General features: G+C 34.6%; 1 long non-coding RNA gene across 2 annotated transcripts in view; it reads left to right on the top strand.

Moving 5' to 3' along the window:
- Positions 1-270: 270 nt before the first annotated feature.
- Positions 271-18494, top strand: part of LOC123379074 — a 30611-nt gene continuing 12387 nt past the window's right edge. The window contains exons 1-3 of one of the 2 annotated variants that reach the window (XR_006583067.1): positions 271-4473; positions 4582-4771; positions 12848-12967. This is a non-coding gene — a long non-coding RNA (uncharacterized LOC123379074). The remainder of the gene's footprint in view (positions 4474-4581; positions 4772-12847; positions 12968-18494) is intronic. The other variant, XR_006583066.1, reaches the window with a different exon arrangement.

The raw sequence follows: 18494 nt of genomic DNA, 5'->3' as shown, positions 1-18494 counted from the left end.
ATCACAAACCACAGAGGTTTCTCTGTGTCTGTTTGTTTTATCTATTCATGCATCACTCCTTGCTTTCCTACTCCCCATATCACCCACAAAAGTAAGAAAGATAGTATTTTGCCTTCTAAAAAAATTTTTAATGTTTTTATTTATTTTTGAGACAGAGAGAGACAGAGCATGACTGGGTTAGAGGCAGAGAGAGAGACACACACACAGAATCCGAAGCAGGCTCCAGGCTCTGAGCGTCAGCACAGAGCCTGACGTGGGGCTCAAACTCACGGACTCTGAGATCATGACCTGAGCTGAAGTCGGACGCTCAACTGACTGAGCCACCCAGGCTCTCCTGATAGTATTTAGCATTCTAAATATAATGTTTAGAATTACTGCAAGGAACAGCTAGACATGGTATTATATGTTAATGATTGTATATTAAATTATAAAAAATTGACTTAAACATTGCTTAAAATTTTATACTGATTTTTCCCCCATTTTTTCATCTGGATGTCTGGGAAAGAAAATCTTGAATTTAATGTCTATACTGAATATTCCCCAAGCCAAGAAGAAATATAGTGAAACACAGTTGAGCTTCTTAAGTAGGTAATGTGCTAAACCAAAGTGGTAATCTAATTCTGAAGAAGTTATCAACAGCGAACACTGGAAAATGGTGCCAAAGAGTAAAGCATATAGACAGATTTCTCACCAGCTTTTAGAGCTATCTATAGTGTATGTGGAAGTAAGAATGACTTAAGTAAATATTAGTCTTAAGGTATCATTATTTGTTAAAAAATATGAAATGCTTTTATTTATTTTCAATAGAAACAATACCATATATAATTTGATGAGCAAAGTACATAAATTGCAAAGATTTTACATGCTAAATTCAATGATAAAACTCAGAGCATATATAAATATAATTTTCAGGGATAAAATTGAACCCAATTGCTAAGGGGGAATGATCTACCTTCTATTTATAGTCTCAGTTTATTGATATAAACTTCATTTGGACCTGAGGTTTTTACCAAAGACTGCGTGCCATATAATCTGCAGGGATTTGCCTGCGAAATGGACTGAGAAGCCAGCAATGGCCTGAGGACACAGGGTATGCCCTGTGTAGGTAGGCCTGTGGGGAGTACTGACCCTATGCACTGGTGAGGAGCCAGCCACTCCTCAGCCCAGCCCAGCTCCTGCAAGTGTTGACTTATTTCATCTCCTTTCTAAGGACCTCATCTGCCCCCATGCCTTCACTGTCAGTTAGGTTCACAACCCCCAACTCTAAATCCCCAACTCACTCATAGAGACAAAAGCAGTATGTAGTTTTAACATTGTCAACATTTTCTGCCTTGGGTCTCTCAACTCCAAAATATCCCCAAACACATTCACTGCTCTGAATACTGCTTCTACATTAGTGCTTTTTGTTATATTTCTTGCTACCTATAAACCTTTTTTAAAAAAAATTCCGATTCATTCTTTCTCAAATGTCATATCCAATTAGTTTTATATTCTCTTTTTTTTACCTCTAATCTTGTCTTTCTATTTACATAATAATTCCTCTAATCCAGGCCCTTATCTGTTATAGAAAATGATAAAAATCCCTTTAACTGGCCATTCAACCCAGTGTCTCTCCCCTCAAATTGATATTTTCTTTTGGTTATTTCCCCCAATACCAAGATGATTTTGCTTAAAACAAACAAACAAACAAACCCATGAGTACCCAACAAACACCTTTGATAGATTTTCCTTGCTTATAAAATGAAATCAGATCTCTTCACAATTGTTGAGTCAATTTTTCTGGCTTCTCATCCACATCATATCTCTTATGTCATATTAGAAATCACTTACATTTTCCAAATATTTCCAAATATTCCATACACTTTGACACCTTCACACTCTTACCACTACTTAAAATGATCTTCCGTATCTACTAACTCCATCTGGTGAAACCACACTTATATTTTAAGATTCAGGTAAAAATCTTATTTTTATATGAAAGCTTTCCTAATCATCCTGTCACCTCTGATCCTAAAACATTTTGCTTGTACCTTTAAATAGTACTTGATTTATATTAAAGTGACTTGCATACCTATCTTTATCTTATTCTTTTTTGTATCATTGGAGCTCAATATATGCTCAAGCAATTTTTATTGAACTAAATTATTCAACTTAAATCAGGAAGAATGTGATTAAATGGAATATTCTTTCAGAATTATCTGAGTTTTAGAAATAGGTGAGTGAATGGTGAAATCAGTTATCTCTTTAGACTAAGGGCTAGCTCAGGTGATATATTTACCCAAAGCCGTAGGGTTTATTTCTATGTTCCTATTGATGTCAAGTGAATCTCACACTTTAGATTTGTCTCAGTTAATTTCTACAAGCATTCCTTTAGTGGTTAAGATGTATTGTGATTCTACTATCCACTAAATAAAAGTGACAAGTCTATAGAGGTACACTCCCAAAGACATTTGCTAGGGTCCTTGTTAGAGATTTGTTATTTGCAGGGAAAAAAAAGTTGCTGTGTGTGCTTTGTTAGAATAACCCTCATCTAAAATACCTCCTGTTTATAGGCATAATTTTGCACACAATTCAGGAAAATAAAAACCCAAGCAACTACCCAATCAAACATATAAAAACAATAACAACAGCTACAAAATAAGGCCTCCCCCATACACACTGCTCTTTTATGAATCACACAAATATCAGAAGAAAAATAACGTATTTTCCCTAATATCTCAGATACAGTCCCATCCCTTCTACATCACTTTCAGTTGTGAGTATTGTCTCTTTAGATGAAATAGTAGGGTCAAGCCTTTTGCCATATTTGAAAGACTGACACCATTCTCTTCAGCAGATTTTGAACACAATGTAAAATCTCTCTACAGTGTGACAATTGACATTTTTCAGCACAGAAGAAGCCATTACCATCTGTCATGTGACTGCTCTGAGGATAATGAGAAACCTCGGACATGTGGGTTGGAAAGAAATGACTTTATTCCAAGTAAAATAAATCTAAATAATACAAATGCAGTGGGAGTGTTGCTAAATATTTCTGGAGACTCTTGAGGCGCTTTGGGAGAAAATGAATCATGTTGGTAATAATTTTTGCTTCTCTTTCTCTTAACTCTGCCAATTTAAAAATATCGTACAGGCAGGACCTGTGTTTTAAACTCTACCTGTACTTCCAGAAGGGTGTCCTCAGGGCTTTGCCTGCAGGGAGGTCACCTGGAGTCAATGCAAATCAAGCCTGTTGCCTCTTCGGCAGCAGGTTACCTCCAGGACCCTTGCGGCACAGGCAGATTTTAGAACAGCAGAAGCACGACCAATGTGTTGAAACAAAACAAAATAAGGTTGTTTATTACCCTGTTTAAAAGGAGGGCAATATTTTTCTCTCAGTCTTTAACCCTCTGCTCCTGCCCAACCAGTGTGATCTCTGAACGAGCAGGCTGTGTTCGCAAGGAGTTGCACTGGGTTGAGTTAAAGGAGGACAGAGTCTTCGCTCTGAAGTTCTGCCTTCTGTCAGACCTTTTAATGTAATCTTAACATCCATTCTTTTTAATAATCTTTTGTCCAATAGACATAAATAAAGCATAAATATGTGTCTCACTGCAATGAATTAGTTTTCTAACAGAAGGAATCCTTGCCAAGATTCTGCAGCGATCTGGTCAATGTAGATAATGTGGTACATTAGAGCAGAAGCTGGCAGTTCATTGTTCTATGAATAGATATAGATTTAGTATTTATGGGAGCCTTTGAATAGGATGAAACAAAGCAAGGAGTAGCCAACGGTTCTATGTGGGTTTGATTTTAGCTAGTAATTTCCTATCAGGTCAGTAAATCTTTTGTTAGCACTAACAACAATTTGTGCTCAAATATCAAAAAGTAATACACTTTTCTTTTCACGTGTACTTTTGCTTAAAACACTATTAATTATATATAAATGTATATTATATATAAATGTAAATGAATAAATCTGTGTATATATAAATATATAATTGAAAGCCCTATTTTCACTCTGTTCATTAATTTAATTTAATTTTTTCTTGAGTAGGGGGGAAATGTTTGCTTTGTGTTTTCTCTGGGAAAGTTAAATCACCTGAAGTTATCGAAAGGCATTGACAATAAGAATGGGAGTCTTGTGTTCTGGTCTTGTTGTGGCCCTTAGCTTACTATTTGACTTTGGACAAGTCACTTTCTCAAGTTTATAGTTCCTTGTCTGTATTTGAAGATTTGGGATCCCATGATCACCAAAGTTCCTTTCGGCTCTATAATTCAGTGTAAAAAACATTAAGATAATAATCCTGTCTTTCATCATCCTGAGTTGGTTATACAAGGCATAAGGTTTCCGTGTTTTCTTGCCAGAATTCAGTAGCTGATTTGAATTGTCCGTGTCTTCTAAATGATTGTTCACTTTCCTCTTTTGTCTTGATGTTCTTTCAGGGTCAAAGCTTGAACATCAGCAGCACAAAATGTCTCTCAATAGCTCCTAAGGTAATTGGGGACAGTCTCTACAACTACTTGAACTACTTATTTCTTTCTCCTGCTCACTCCTCTTTCTGCTTTACTGTTTCCTCATTTTCCCCCTGTTTTCCTCTGCAGCCCGAAGTCCAAAGCTTTTCTGATTCCTGGAAGTTTTGAGAGAACTGCTCAACAACAAAACCAGTACTCTGGAGCAGAGCTGTGCTATTACCTGCCATGAAATGAACATATGGAAAGTGCTTAAGTGAATGCTTAGCCCTTTACTGGATCACAAAACTGGCCAATCAGTGGAGATTCTTTTCCCCTAAAGGTAGATGTTTCTTATGCTGTTGTTTTCAGTTTCAATTTCAACAATTATGGCTTTTTCCTAGATTTACAATAAAATGATTTAGTTAGGACTGAAAACTGGAGTGGGTAGTTGTACCAGGCACACTTGAGATCTGTAGTACTGATCTGTCTCCGTTGTTTTGGTGACTTGTCTCGTCTCGGGCACTGCTGAGGAGACCAGTGCTGCTTGGGCTCCGACTACGTGCAGGCATCATTTGACCATACATCCTGTTACAATCGCGTTGAGAAATTGTCCTCTTGCCTTCTGGCTTCCTTGTTGATACTGAGGCATAAAATCCCAATAAGAGGATTGGGGTGGCTCAGTCAGTTTAGCATCTGACTTCTGTTCAGGTCATGATCTCACAGTTCGTGAGTTTGAGCCCCACATTAGGCTCTGTGCTGAGGGCTTGGAGTCTGGAGCCTGCTTCAGATTCTGTGTCTCCCTCTCTCTCTGCCCCACCCCCGCTTGCTCTCTCTCTCTCTCTCTCTCTCTCTCTCTCTCTGTCTCTCAAAAGTGAATAAACATTAAAAAAATAAGACCCCAATATGGAGGTTTGGCATTTATACAAATACAATCCGGAAGTGCAGATGAGAAGAGGGAAGGATCAGAGGAATAGAGAGGCCAGAACTCTTTACTCTGCAGGACAAACCTTTGACCAATGGACAGTGGATCTAGTAGATAAAAATCTCCCCCTTTCCTTGACCGAGAGGCACTTTCCATGTTGATAGTGAACATGTAGGGTCTTCTAAGATTCAACAACCCGTTGTACTTGATACTGTAAAATACTCAATTCTTAGTTTGTCTATTCTTCCTAGCCTCATCTTCCTCCCTCTCACTTATGCTTTCCTGAGTTTGCATCTTTAGTAAAATAGTAACACATGAGTATTTGTTTCATCCTATGCTTTCTGGGGGACTAAGACTGGTCAATTTAGACAATATTTGTGAATGAATAGAATCATTCATGGTCTGATGAATTGCAATAAAGTGGAATACAGGATAGTGGGAGATTATGGAGGTAATGTGCATTAACTAGTTACCTATACATCCTGTGGGTCCTCCGTGACTTTCTTGCATTTAATGCTCCATGGTTGGGTAGAAGTGCAGTGGAATGGAAAAGGCAGCACATGTAAGTTCACAAGGATTTTCTGTATTCTATTTTGTAGATGAGAATCTTTTCCCCAAATGACAAGGGCAAAAATGCTATTGAAACCAAAGCTGTTTTCCTGACTTATTTTAAAATACATGCTCACTTGAAAATGCTGCTTGTTATTTTGACAGAGATGGGTAGTAGGGAAAGATTTTGGAAATACAATGTTGTTTATGAAAAGTGTTATAAAATTAATGTTAGAAGAAATTTCATATCTTTGTCTCTACACAACAGTTTCTGCTTCACATTTGCCATCCTCATCTAAACATATTTTTAGAGAAAACAGGAATGTAGATATTCATATATTCAACAAATACTTGTTGAGTGTCTAGTTTGTGCTAGGTGCTGCTTTAGGTGCTGGAAATTCGGCAGTAAATAAGCCAGATCCTTGCTTTCGTAAAGCTTGTGCTAGAGAGGAATGACATTGACAAAGATAAAAGAGTGCATAGAAAAAATAACAAGATAAATTTTGAAGTTGGTAGCGTGGTGAAGATAATAGACAGAATGATATGGTATATAAAGATTGAGGGACTCTGCTTTAGATTAGGTAGTCGGGAGAGGCCTCTCTGTGGAAACGATGTGAACACAAACTTTCCTAGAAGCTGGGTTTGCAAAATAGGCTTCAGACTTCCAAAGCAAAAGAGAATCAATTGCAAAGACTCACTATGGAGTGTGAGTTAGTATGGATCGAGAAAAGAAAGTGGCTAGTGTGGCTTGAGGGCAGAGCCAAGAGCTATAGTGGTATGAAACAAGATAGGAGACGTTAGAAATGACCAGCATTTCATTATAGGCTGCATTAATGAGTTTGAGTATATTCTAAATGTAGTGGAAATTCATTGAAGAGTTTTAAGAACGTTAAAATATATAATCCATTTCATAGAACTCTCGCAAAATTCGAATTCCTAACTTAAAAAAATTTGTGAATGCCTTTTTAAAATGACTTTATTTTTTTAGAGCAGTTCTGGGTTCACGATTGAGGGGAAGGTACAGAGATTTCCTACACAGCTGTCGGCGCACACGAACATAGCCTCTTCCATTGTCAACAACTCCCTACCAAGGTGGTTCATTTGTCACAATTGATGAATGTACGTTGGTACATCATAATAATCCTAAAGCCACAGTTTACATTGAGCTTCATCTTGGTGTGTTACATTCTATGTGTTTGCAGAAATGTATAATAATGTGTATTTATTATTATAGTATCATAGAGAATATTTTCACTCTCCTAAGAATACTTTGTGCCCTATTTATCCTTTCCTGGCCCTTACCCTCTAACAACCACTGAGCTTTTTATTGTCTCCATAGTTTTGCCTTTTCTAGGTCATATGGTTGAAATCAAGCAGATAAAAATTCTTTAGAATGGCTTCTTTCACTTAGTAGTATTCATGGAAGGTTCCCTCATGTTTATTCCTGGCTTGATAGTTCATTTCTTTTTAGCGCTGAATAATATTCAATTATCTAAAGGTATAATAGTTTATTTATCCATTCGTCTAATTTAGGACATCTTGGTTGCTGCCAAGTTTTGGCAATTATGAATAAAGTAGCTGTAAATATCCTCGTACACGTTTTTGTGCAAACATGTTTCAGCCTCTTTGGGTAAATACTAAGGAGCATGACTGGTGGATCCTATGTTAAGGTTAGGTTTAGTTTTTTTTTTAAGAAACCACCAAGCTGTCTTCCAAAGTGGCTGTACTAAGTTGCATCCCTCTCCTGCTCCCCAGCAATGAATGAGAGTTCCTAATGCTCACAACCTCACCAGCTTTCGGTGTTGTCAGTGCTTTGGATTTTGGACATTCAAGTAGGTGTGTAGTGGTATTTCGTATTTTTTTAACTTGCATTTCCCTGATGACATATGATGTAGAGCATCTTTTCATATTCATAGCTGTAATTCATATATCTTTTTTTATTGAAGTACAGTTGACACACAATATTACATTAGTTTCAGGCATATAACATAGTGGATTCAACAACTCTATATATTATGCTATGTTCACCACAAGTATAGTTACCATCTGTCACCATACTACGCTATTACAATATCATTGACTATATTCCCTATGCTGTATCTCTCATCCCTATGACTTATTCATTCCATAATTGGCAACCTATACCTCTTGCTCCCTTTCACCCATTTTTCCATCACTTCACCCCTCCTTCTCTCTGGCAACCATCAGTTTGCTCTCTGTATTTATGGGTCTGTTTGTGCTTTTTTGTTTGTTCTTTGTTTTATTTTTCAGATACCACATATAAGTGAAATCCTATTGTATTCGTCTTTTTGTATCTTGACTTATTCCACTTAGCTTAATGCCCACAAGGTCCATCTTTCTCTATCTCTGTCTCTCTGTCTCTGTCTCTTTCTCTCTCTCTCGTTGTGTGTGTGTGTGTTATATATATATATATATATATATATATATATATATATATATATATGTATTCTTTATCTGTTCATCCATTGATGGACACTTAAGGTTTTTCCATAGCTTGGCTACTGTAAATAATGCTGCAATGAACATGGGGGTGCATATATCTTTTCAAATTAGTGTTTTTGCTTTCTTTGGATAAATACTGAAGTGAAATTGCTGGATTATATGATAGTTTTATTTTTAATTTTTGGAGGAAACTCCATACTGTTTTGCATAATAGCTGTTCCAATTTACATTCCCATCAATGGTGCACAAGGGTTCCCCTTTTCTCTACAACCTCACCAACATTTGTTTTTTCTTGTCTTTTTAACAATAGCCATTCTAACAGCTGTGAGGTGACATTGCATTGTAGTTTTAATTTGCATTTCTGTGATGATTAGTGATGTTGAGAATCTTTTTATGTATCTGTTGGCTGTTTGTATGTGTTCTCTGGTTATTTTTATTCTTTGGTGAGGTGACTTCTAAGGTCTTTGGGCAGTTTTTTAAATCAGGTTGTTAGTTTTCTTATTGTTGAGTTTTAGGAGTTCTTTGCATATTTTGGATGATAGTCTTTTATGAGATGTATCTTTTTCTAACATTTTATCATATTCTATGGGTCCTCTTATTCTCTTGATGCTATCTTCCTCAGAGCAGAAGTTTTAAATTTTAATATGGTCCACATTATCAATTCTTTCTTTCATGCATTGTGCCTTTGATGTTTATTCTAAAAAAGTCATCATCAAACCCAAGATCATCTGAATTTTCCATGTTATTTTCTAGGAGTTTGATAGTTTTGTATTGATGGATTTAGGTTTGTGATCCATTTTGAGTTAATTGTGTGAAAGGTATAAGGTCTGTGTCCAGATTCATTTTTTTTTTTTATTTGCAAGAGGATGTCTACTTAGCATTATATGTTGAAAGCATTATCTGTTTTTTTCTATTGTATTGCCTTTTACTCCTTTGTTAAAGGTCAGTTGACTATATTTATGTAGGTCTGTTTTTGGTATATTGATCTATTTGTCTGTTCTCTCACTGATACCACACTGTCTTGATTACTGTAGTTTTATAGTAAGTTCTGAAGTCAGACAGTGTCTGGTCTCCCAATTTTTTTCTTCTCCTTCAATAATGTATTGGCTATTCTGGGTCTTTTGCCTCTCCTTATAAACTTTAGAATTAGTTTCTTGATACCCACAAAATAACTTGTTGGTATTTTGATTGGGAATGCATTGAATCTATAGATCTAATTGGCAAGGACTAGCATTTTGACAATGTTTAGTCCTCCCATCCATGAACATGGAGTATCTCTCCATTTATTTAGTTTTTCTTTGATTGCCTTCATCACAGTTTTGTAGTTTTCCTTCTATAGATCTTGTGCATGTTCTGTAAGATTTATAACCAAGTGTTTCATTGTTTGGGTGCTAATGCAAATGATACTGTTTTTTTTCTTTTTGCCTTCAATTTTCACTTGTTCATTGCTAGTTTATAGACAAATGATTGACTTTTTCATATTAACCTTTTTTCCTGCAATTTTGTCATAATCTCTTATTACTTCAGGAGTTTTCTTATTGATTCTCTTAGACTTTTTACATAGATGATCATTTCTCCTACAAACAAAGAGTTCTGTGTCTTCTGTCTCAATCCTTTCATTTCCTTTTTTGTGTTATTGCCTTAGCTAGAACTCCCAGTAGAATGTTGAAAAGGAATAGTGAGAAAGGATATTATTGCCTTGTACCTGATCTTAATGATCTCTTAACTAATGCTGAAAAGATGTTATGTCTGGGTTTCCTAAAGTATTAAATAAACTTTTTATTGTTCAAGCTGATTGAATAAGGATTTCTTATTACTTATAGCCAGAAGTAAACTAACTGAAAAAGTCTCCATATCTGAAAATAACTTATAAACCAGAGATGGAGTGCAAGCAAGGTGAAAATACAATTCCATAGTACGCTACATTAAAAGTACATCAAGGAACAATGAACTCAGGAAATACTTTAAGTATGTCTGCTAAAATTATATGTATGGCCTCCATCTAAATGTAGTTTTCCTTCTCTGACATTCCATAGCGCCCTGTATACAGTTTACCTATGCCATTTATGTTCTGAATTATAGTTGTGTATGACTTTGTCTTATGCTTCTAGCTTATAATCTTGGAGGTCTATACCTTTGCCTTTTGTACAAGTTTGTACCTTTATATCAGTAGGAACTGAATAAGCATCTATTGAATGAATAAATAAGTAGTATAAAGAAGAAGTATAATGTCAGAAGAAGGTGAGGTCACTGAAGAAAGTTCATAAATACAGTTGAGGAAGTCAGAAAAGCATCAAAGAAGAAATTTAACTATATCTTAAAATATTAGTGGGGTTTGCTTAAGTAAAGAAGCCAGGGAAGGATTTTTAGAAGGAGGATGAAGAGACAAAAGATATTAAAACAAAGTTGTAGAATTGTCTAGCTGTCATGACAGGTAGAGTTAACTGGAAAGGTAGTTTAGAGTCAAACTAGGGAAGATTCCACATGTTAAAGTTAAGAATTTATCATCACTCCCTAAGAATTAAAGAGGAACTAAAGTTTGAAACAAAGGCATTAAGTTATATGCAAGTATTGTTTTATAGGAATATTAATCTAAAATTTCTCCTTCCTTGATCCTTGCCATAGAAAGGCCTCTTTACAACTTTCCTTTAGGACTAGTTGCATGCTCCAGACCAAGAAAAAGTACTTTGATATAGATATTTTTTTGAATATATATTACTGATGAATATACATAGTCATAAGACTCAATATAGTGTAATTCAAATAACTATATTCTGTATGACCCTACTCCTTCCTCCCTTTGCCTGCATCTTTCCTTCAGCAGCCTCCCTTTCATCCCAGGCCACTTCTTTACTGTTCTTACCGGATGAGATGCAGGGTGTTTCCTTTTGCAGTGTGAATAAAGCTAGCGTTGCCATCAGATAACTATAGGTACAGAGCAAGAAGAGATTGAATATTAATGGAGTACCAATGGAAAAAGAAGTTTGGTTTCAGAAATCTAAAAAGAACAGCAATGTTACAGAAGATATGGGTGGTGAGCATTTTACCATTGCTACTAAGTTTAACATGAAATTTTGGGGAAAAAATCAGGGCTGTGTAGAAAGTGTGTCCAATGTGGACTTTTCCACAGTGTAGGTCTTGTGGAGTTAAGTGATATTAAAGTATGTTCAGTGATGGTTGGTAGGCTAAGCAATGTAGTCTGGTCACAAGCCCAAGAATACCTAGGCATAGTCCCAAGAGAAGTTTGTAATCAAATGCAGCTTGCAGAGAGAGTTTCAAATCTTACATGATTTTCATAATGAATGTTTTGGATTATCACAGTATGTTTTCCTATGCTCATTTTCATCTAGATGGAGGGGGGATTTCAAGAATCTATGTCTTATATTTTTTATTTCAGTTCCTTAAGGTACCCAGAATTTCCTTGCCAGAAGGATCCATGTAAAAATTAGAATCCATTTTGAAATTCAACTAAAGATTGCATCCCGAAGTTGTTTCAAAAAAATGAGAGCTGAGCATATTGTAATCCTCAGAGCTGTCCCTAGACAGACAATATTGCAGAAGTTTTTGCCCATGTGTCTTTGTTTTGCAAATGAATATGCAACATTACATTAGAGCAACAAAAAAATTAATCTTGGAATTGAAGAACCTAACAAATGCTGAATTCAAAAACAAGTTAGTTAACCTTAGAGAAAGAGAAAAGAAGCATCTAGTAAATTTATTAATGCCTCAAATTTTACAGTGATTTTTCCATTGACCGTTAAAGGAAAGGGGAAGGAACTAGAAACTGCATATGGCATTAAATGGTGTTTTAAATGAATATCTGTTATTGTTCCTGTAAATACCATATAATAAAGCTAAATTATTTAAATATTACTTCGAAATGTATTCTTATAAAAGGCACCAGGCACATAGCCAATTCCATTGCAAAACAAAGAGGCAACAAAAAATAAAATTGTATCATGTACAGAAACCATGACTTACAATACCTCTCATGACTAGAATTGTTAGAATTCTGGTGTAAAATCTGGTGGAATTATTCCACGCATTCTCATGCAGATATTGCAATGACAATACCTTCTTGTTTAGTGTGGTATTGTGAACAATCTGTGAAAGAGCTTATTGAATATCCTTTGGTAAAGCTATTTATGTCTCTTTCAAAGGTTCATTTTTAACAGCTTCTAGTCTTCTTCCTGATCAATTAAAATACAGTGGGCACCCTTGATTTAAATGATAAAAAGTCATGACTTTGAATTTTGTGTAAAGTTGAAGATGAACAGTGTCTGCAAAGAGACTTGAAAAATCAAAGTAAAAACATTTCTTTCCTTCATGATTTATCTTGAAATGTTTCAACTAAATGTTTCTCCTTGAGGAACATTATTACAAACAAATAGCTTGAGAAAGAGATCTTTTAATAAATAAATTATGTCTAAGTAGATATCTAAATTGAAGATGGTTGATTAAGTGATAGTTTCACCTTTATAGTCTTGGAGGAGAAAACCATTACATTGTGCCTACTAGTGTCAGATGGCTGATGGTACAGACGGTTGGACTGAGAAATGGTCTCCATCCTTTGCACACTCCATGAGGTCAGTTGACTGTCAGGTGGGTCTCCTGTACCTCCTCTTTATTCCTCTCCCTTTATCTAGTTTTCCTCATTGCCATGTCTCTTACTATGACTACCTCTGGTAATGATACTTTGGACCATGAAGTATGCTATTGAAATTTATTCTTGTTTGATAGGAGTTTCTTCTATAATTCAATTATATGTTTTCACTATATACCATAATTCATTACAATTAGAAAACTGGCACAGACAGGGTCAATGTTTTAGTCCCAGAATTAGTGACCAAGATATGACCAGAATTCAGTTCTCTCACTTTCTAATGTGACTCCCTTTCCATGATAATGTCCAGCCTTCAATCAAATGAGCCAAATATGTTTTGTTGGAAACAGTTCATTTCAGAGAAGTGTCTTATCTTCAGCTTTATCTGCTGAAGCATGGCCATGCTTTTCATGGCATTCCTACTACTCTTTTAGACAAAACAACATTGATTGTGGCATTGAAGACACAGCCTGATGACTGAATTTGAAGCTGCTCCTTTCAGACCTGAGAAAACCTCCTCATCACAGGCTTAGACTTTTCTGGGATCTTTTGCCATTTTAGCAATGCCTTTCTTCTGAGTCACCAAGTTCTGAGTTAAAATTGCTTGAAAAACTAAAGAGGAGAGAGCTGGAAGTTTGTATATTTTAAAACATAGTGTTATATATTGACATATGCATTGATATAAGAATGCATATCTCAGAATTATGTACATGTTACGTCTTGTTATAACATTCAAAGTGTAGGTGTTTAGTAAAACTTTTTTATTTATCCAAATCAGAGGCATTAAATGGCTTTAGCTTATTTTCATTTTCATCAGTTTTTTTTTGAACATTTGGAGATAAATCCACATTCAACTGAATGAATCCAAGACATATTACTTATTTCCTCTTATAAACATCACTTTAGTGTTTAAAAATTCTTCAGCTCAAACCTGTAAAATATTTGGGATTTAGTAAAACGTATTTGTCAGTCTTTTCATATTTACCGTGCCTACAACTCAAAGAGAAATCAAATAAGGAACAAGCTCCAAGAATAACTTTGTGTTAGTGGATAAGACATACCATTCTACTTTTGTTTCTTTTGCATGGATTGCTGTTTTGGTTTTTCCTTTTCTTTTCTTTTCTTTTCTTTTCTTTTCTTTTCTTTTCTTTTCTTTTTTGGTATTGTTTAGTGATTTTTTTTTTTGATAACTCAGTTTGTTCAGTTTTGAGTTGTGTTGTTATGGTTCTTTATATGCTTGAAAATGATTTTTACCTTTTAATATCTATTTATTTACTTATTTATTTTACATTTATTTATTTTCGAGAAACAGAGTGAGACAGTGGGGGAGGGGCAGAGAGAGAAGGAGACACAGAATCTGAAGCAGGCTTCAGGCTCCAAGCAAGAGTTCAGCACAGAGCCCGACCCGGGGCTCAAACCCACGAACTGTGACATCATGACCAGAGCCAAAGTTGGTCACTTAACCGACTGAACCACCCAGGTGCTCCATATTTTTATTTTTAATGAGCCACCCAGGCACCCTGAGGATGATTTTTAAATCTAAGTCTCAAGTAAAAATTAAAAAAAATAGTTGTTCTCAAATTTTCTTATAAATATAGTATCTGGTAATTTTACTTGCATAAATTTTACTTAAATTATTTTATTAAAATAATTATTAATTTTTAGGAGTTTAAGCTTTTTTATATTCTAGAACTCACTCTTTATGTGAAGGTCATTTGAAAATAATTATCTACAGTGCTTCTATGACTAATCTGCTTATTTTTCTTTCTTAGTTGGTTAATAGCTAGAGATGTGGTGAATTGCCTTTAGGAATAAAATTGTGTATTTACTTATCTACCTATCTATGTATTTACCTATTATCTGTCTACCTATCTCCTAAAATATGCAGATTCTAGATATTAACAGACTCTTATAATTACTCAGTTGTAAATGAAGTTTGCATTTTTCTAACTTTAATCTAAAATCCTACAGAAACGTTTGGAGAGAAGTACAAATCTCATTTGCTCTGCATGCACTCTATGGGCCAAAAATTTCTATTTTATCTGGCAAACTATTTGGTGACTAGAAAACTGATTTCTCTTTAAGTCTTTTCTCCTTTACAGTAAAAAGTTTTCCAGAATAATGCAGCGAATGAAAGTTTTCTTTTGACTATTAAAAAGACTTACTTTTATTGACTTCTCTTTAATTTTTTTCAACTAGACTCTCAAATTTATCATCACAAAGTTATGTAATATACATTGTTATTTTTGTCTTTTCTGCTGCATATTTAAAATGAAGTTTAAATATCAGAAGCCTTGTACATCCTTTCTTGAAGTGGATTTAGAAACTGAGAAACAGAAATGGTATACTGTAATTAGCTAAAAAATATTGACAGACAACCAAAGATTACAATGTTAGTCTCTCATATGTAGTACAGGAATTACATCAAAACCATCAGAAAAAGAGAGAGAGGAAACAAATGAGGAAGAATAAAACTGTTTTAAAAAGAAGAAATATTTTAACCATGAAACAAGAACAAGGTATTAACAAAAATGGACAGAGAGAAACAGGAGCAGTTGAAATTGAAAATTTGAGAGAAAAAATAATAAAGCATGGGAAGATAAATTTAGGAAAATCTCAGAAAGTAGAAAAAACGTCAACAAGACTAAAAACAAGAGAGAAAAGATAAGAAAGTTAGAGGACCTGTCCAATAGGTCAAATATCTGAAAAATAAGAATTCCATAGAAAATTTTAAAAAAGAAGTAAAACATTAATTATTTTCTTGGTATAAGCCAAGAATTTTTTTTTTCCAGATTGCAGTCGTCTCCTGAGTTTCTATTGAAAGGTAGAAAACAAAGTTATACCAAAGCATGCCATCACTAAATTTTATGGCTGTGGGGACAAACAAAAAAAAAAGTATATAAATCCAGGGAGAAGAGAAAAAAAAATTAGGTCTACTATAAATCATCAAAATAACTAAACTTTTCAAGAGTAACATTGAAAGATAAAAGGCAATAGAAATCTGTCTTCAACAAAATTCTGAAGAAAAGTAATTTCCAATTAGAAGTGTACATTTAGCCGACCTATACATGATGGGAAAATCAAGGATATTTTCAACTCTTCACTTTCTCACATAATGTATTTCTGTATCTAATAAGATAGGGGAAAGTGTGTGCCATTAATCAAAGGAGAAGCACAAGAAATGTGACGGAATGAGATTTGCAGAGCAGCAGATCCACTGATACAGATGGGGAGTGAAGGGAAGCCCCAGAGTCAGAACTGTACAATACCTGTATGGGGAAATCTGCTCACAATAATAAGGTCAGAGGCTCCAAGAAAAGTTCCTGTTTAAGTGGATGAAATTGATAGAATACCTGATGCACCTGAATATCTAGAGTGGAGAATTAGCAATTGATAAAGAGTTTGGAGCTGAAAGCAACCAAGCAAATCAATAAAACAAGAAATACAGGATAACCTGGGGAAAACTCCAGAAAAATCACCAAGTTACAACTAAGGTAATATGGAACATAGATGGAATGATTCTGAGTTGGGGAAGGGGATAAGGGAGCAGGAGGACAGAGCTCTAAATGCCCACCTTATGTAGTACGTAAGTAAACAAATGATACCTAAAACTCACTCAAAAATTAGCAAAAATAAAAACCATGTTACTTTTAAATATAGTGAGTTATAGCAAAATAATCACCTAAAAAGTACCAATAAAAGCATATTAGAGACCTGGTGATAAATAACAATGTGATCGGTTAAAGAGATAAAGAGATTAGAATTGTTGCCACAAGGAGGGATGGGTAGGTCTGCTATTTTCATCATGAACTCTGTAGAACTATATGACTCTTTTAAACTCTTTGTGTTATAGATTTTATTAAAATTAAAACAAGAAAAATTAAAATATTAAAACTAAACAAGACAAAACACTAACTACTGAACCACATACATTGGAAGATATTTTTAAAGCTTATAAAGTAAGCTTTACATGTGGAGACACATGTAGATCTCAACCAGTTGAAAAATTTGATATGGTGCTTCTCTGCTTACTAAAGCACTTTGTAATAACTTATTTATTTATATTTGAATTTAATTAGCATTTTATATTCCTTTAATTTTTTTTCTTGTTTACTTCTAATGTGTGCAACAAGGACTGACATATGTTCTTGTAAGCCACCTTGAAATTTCTGGAAACAAGAATGGCATAAATAAGTAATACTGACATTAAAAAAAAAGAATTAAAAACTAACATATAGAAAACAAATGGACGGAAATGAGATGACCAGTACCAACAACTCAAATAGGGAATTGGGAAATGGAAATGGGGAAAATCATTATCAAATTTAATAACATATGATGTGAAGCTATTGAATTCATAGTTTGAACGACCACTGCATGATCACAGCTCTGTTTTGAGTTGTGCCAGATACAATATAACTATTGTATAATAGTTATTTATACAATGTATTGTATAAATGCTATTATTTATTAAGGCAAGTGAATTTGTGTATGAAAGAATCTATTCCATTTAAGAATCACAAAATAACACAAGACCGAATCCAAAATTGTAGGATAAGTGTAAAGGACAGTGGGAGGAAACTTTGTGCATTTTGTCAGGCCAGTGAACATTTCAGGGAAAACTGTATTTGAGATGGGGCTTAAGCATGGGAGGAATTACTGGTTGGGAAGAGGCAGAAAATATGAATGAGACTCATCAAACTTGAGTTGAAGGCACATGCTGGCAGGTCATGGAAAGTAAAATGATACAGGAGGATAAAATTGTAGAGATAGGACAAGATTGTCAGAGATTATGAATTTACTTATAATCAGTACTGGAAAGTATTTCAAGTTCTGGAAATGTGTGATAAAACGGATTTTTGAGATGACTAGTTTGGCAAATAGGTTTAAGAAAAACCAGAGGGGGAAGAGTCTGATGACAGTAAGATCTGTTGAAGACTGTATGTATGAGTTGATTAAAGTCTTTATTAAAGTAGAACTGGGGAGATGGGTGTAATGAAACATATCTGAGAATTTGTGATATTATTTATATTTTATATTTATGAAATAGGGTGAGAGAAAAAAGATGGTATCATTAACTAATGTGGATAATTTCAGATAGAGATTTCGGTGGAAGGCATCTGAAAAAAATTGTAACACCTGTAGCCTGCTAATATCAATATATTTGTAAAATTACTTTTCATTCTCCATTCCTTTGGAGTGCTAAAGATATCTGATCAATTACTTTTTGAGCATGTTTAGTGGAAAGAATGCAACAGACAGTCTGGGGTGTTACACACGGTTTTCATGTAAAAATGAAGATCTACAACAAGGTAAAGTTGGAGAACTGTCATTATTATGCAGAAAATTCATACCTACTACCACAAAATTGGCTACTGAAATATTCAAGTTGTTATAGCAGTTTCTAAACTCTAGTTGCTCAGAAAATGACTTTACTTTGTAGGTCTGTTTAGCTAAATAGGCATAACCAATTTTTCAGTTGGTAGGTGCTTGCAAATAAAGTATCTTTCTCTCTTGTTTAATCTC

This window comes from Felis catus, chromosome A1, assembly GCF_018350175.1.
Source record: "Felis catus isolate Fca126 chromosome A1, F.catus_Fca126_mat1.0, whole genome shotgun sequence".
Lineage (NCBI taxonomy): Eukaryota > Metazoa > Chordata > Mammalia > Carnivora > Felidae > Felis > Felis catus.
This window is presented reverse-complemented; position numbering and strand designations above follow the sequence as displayed.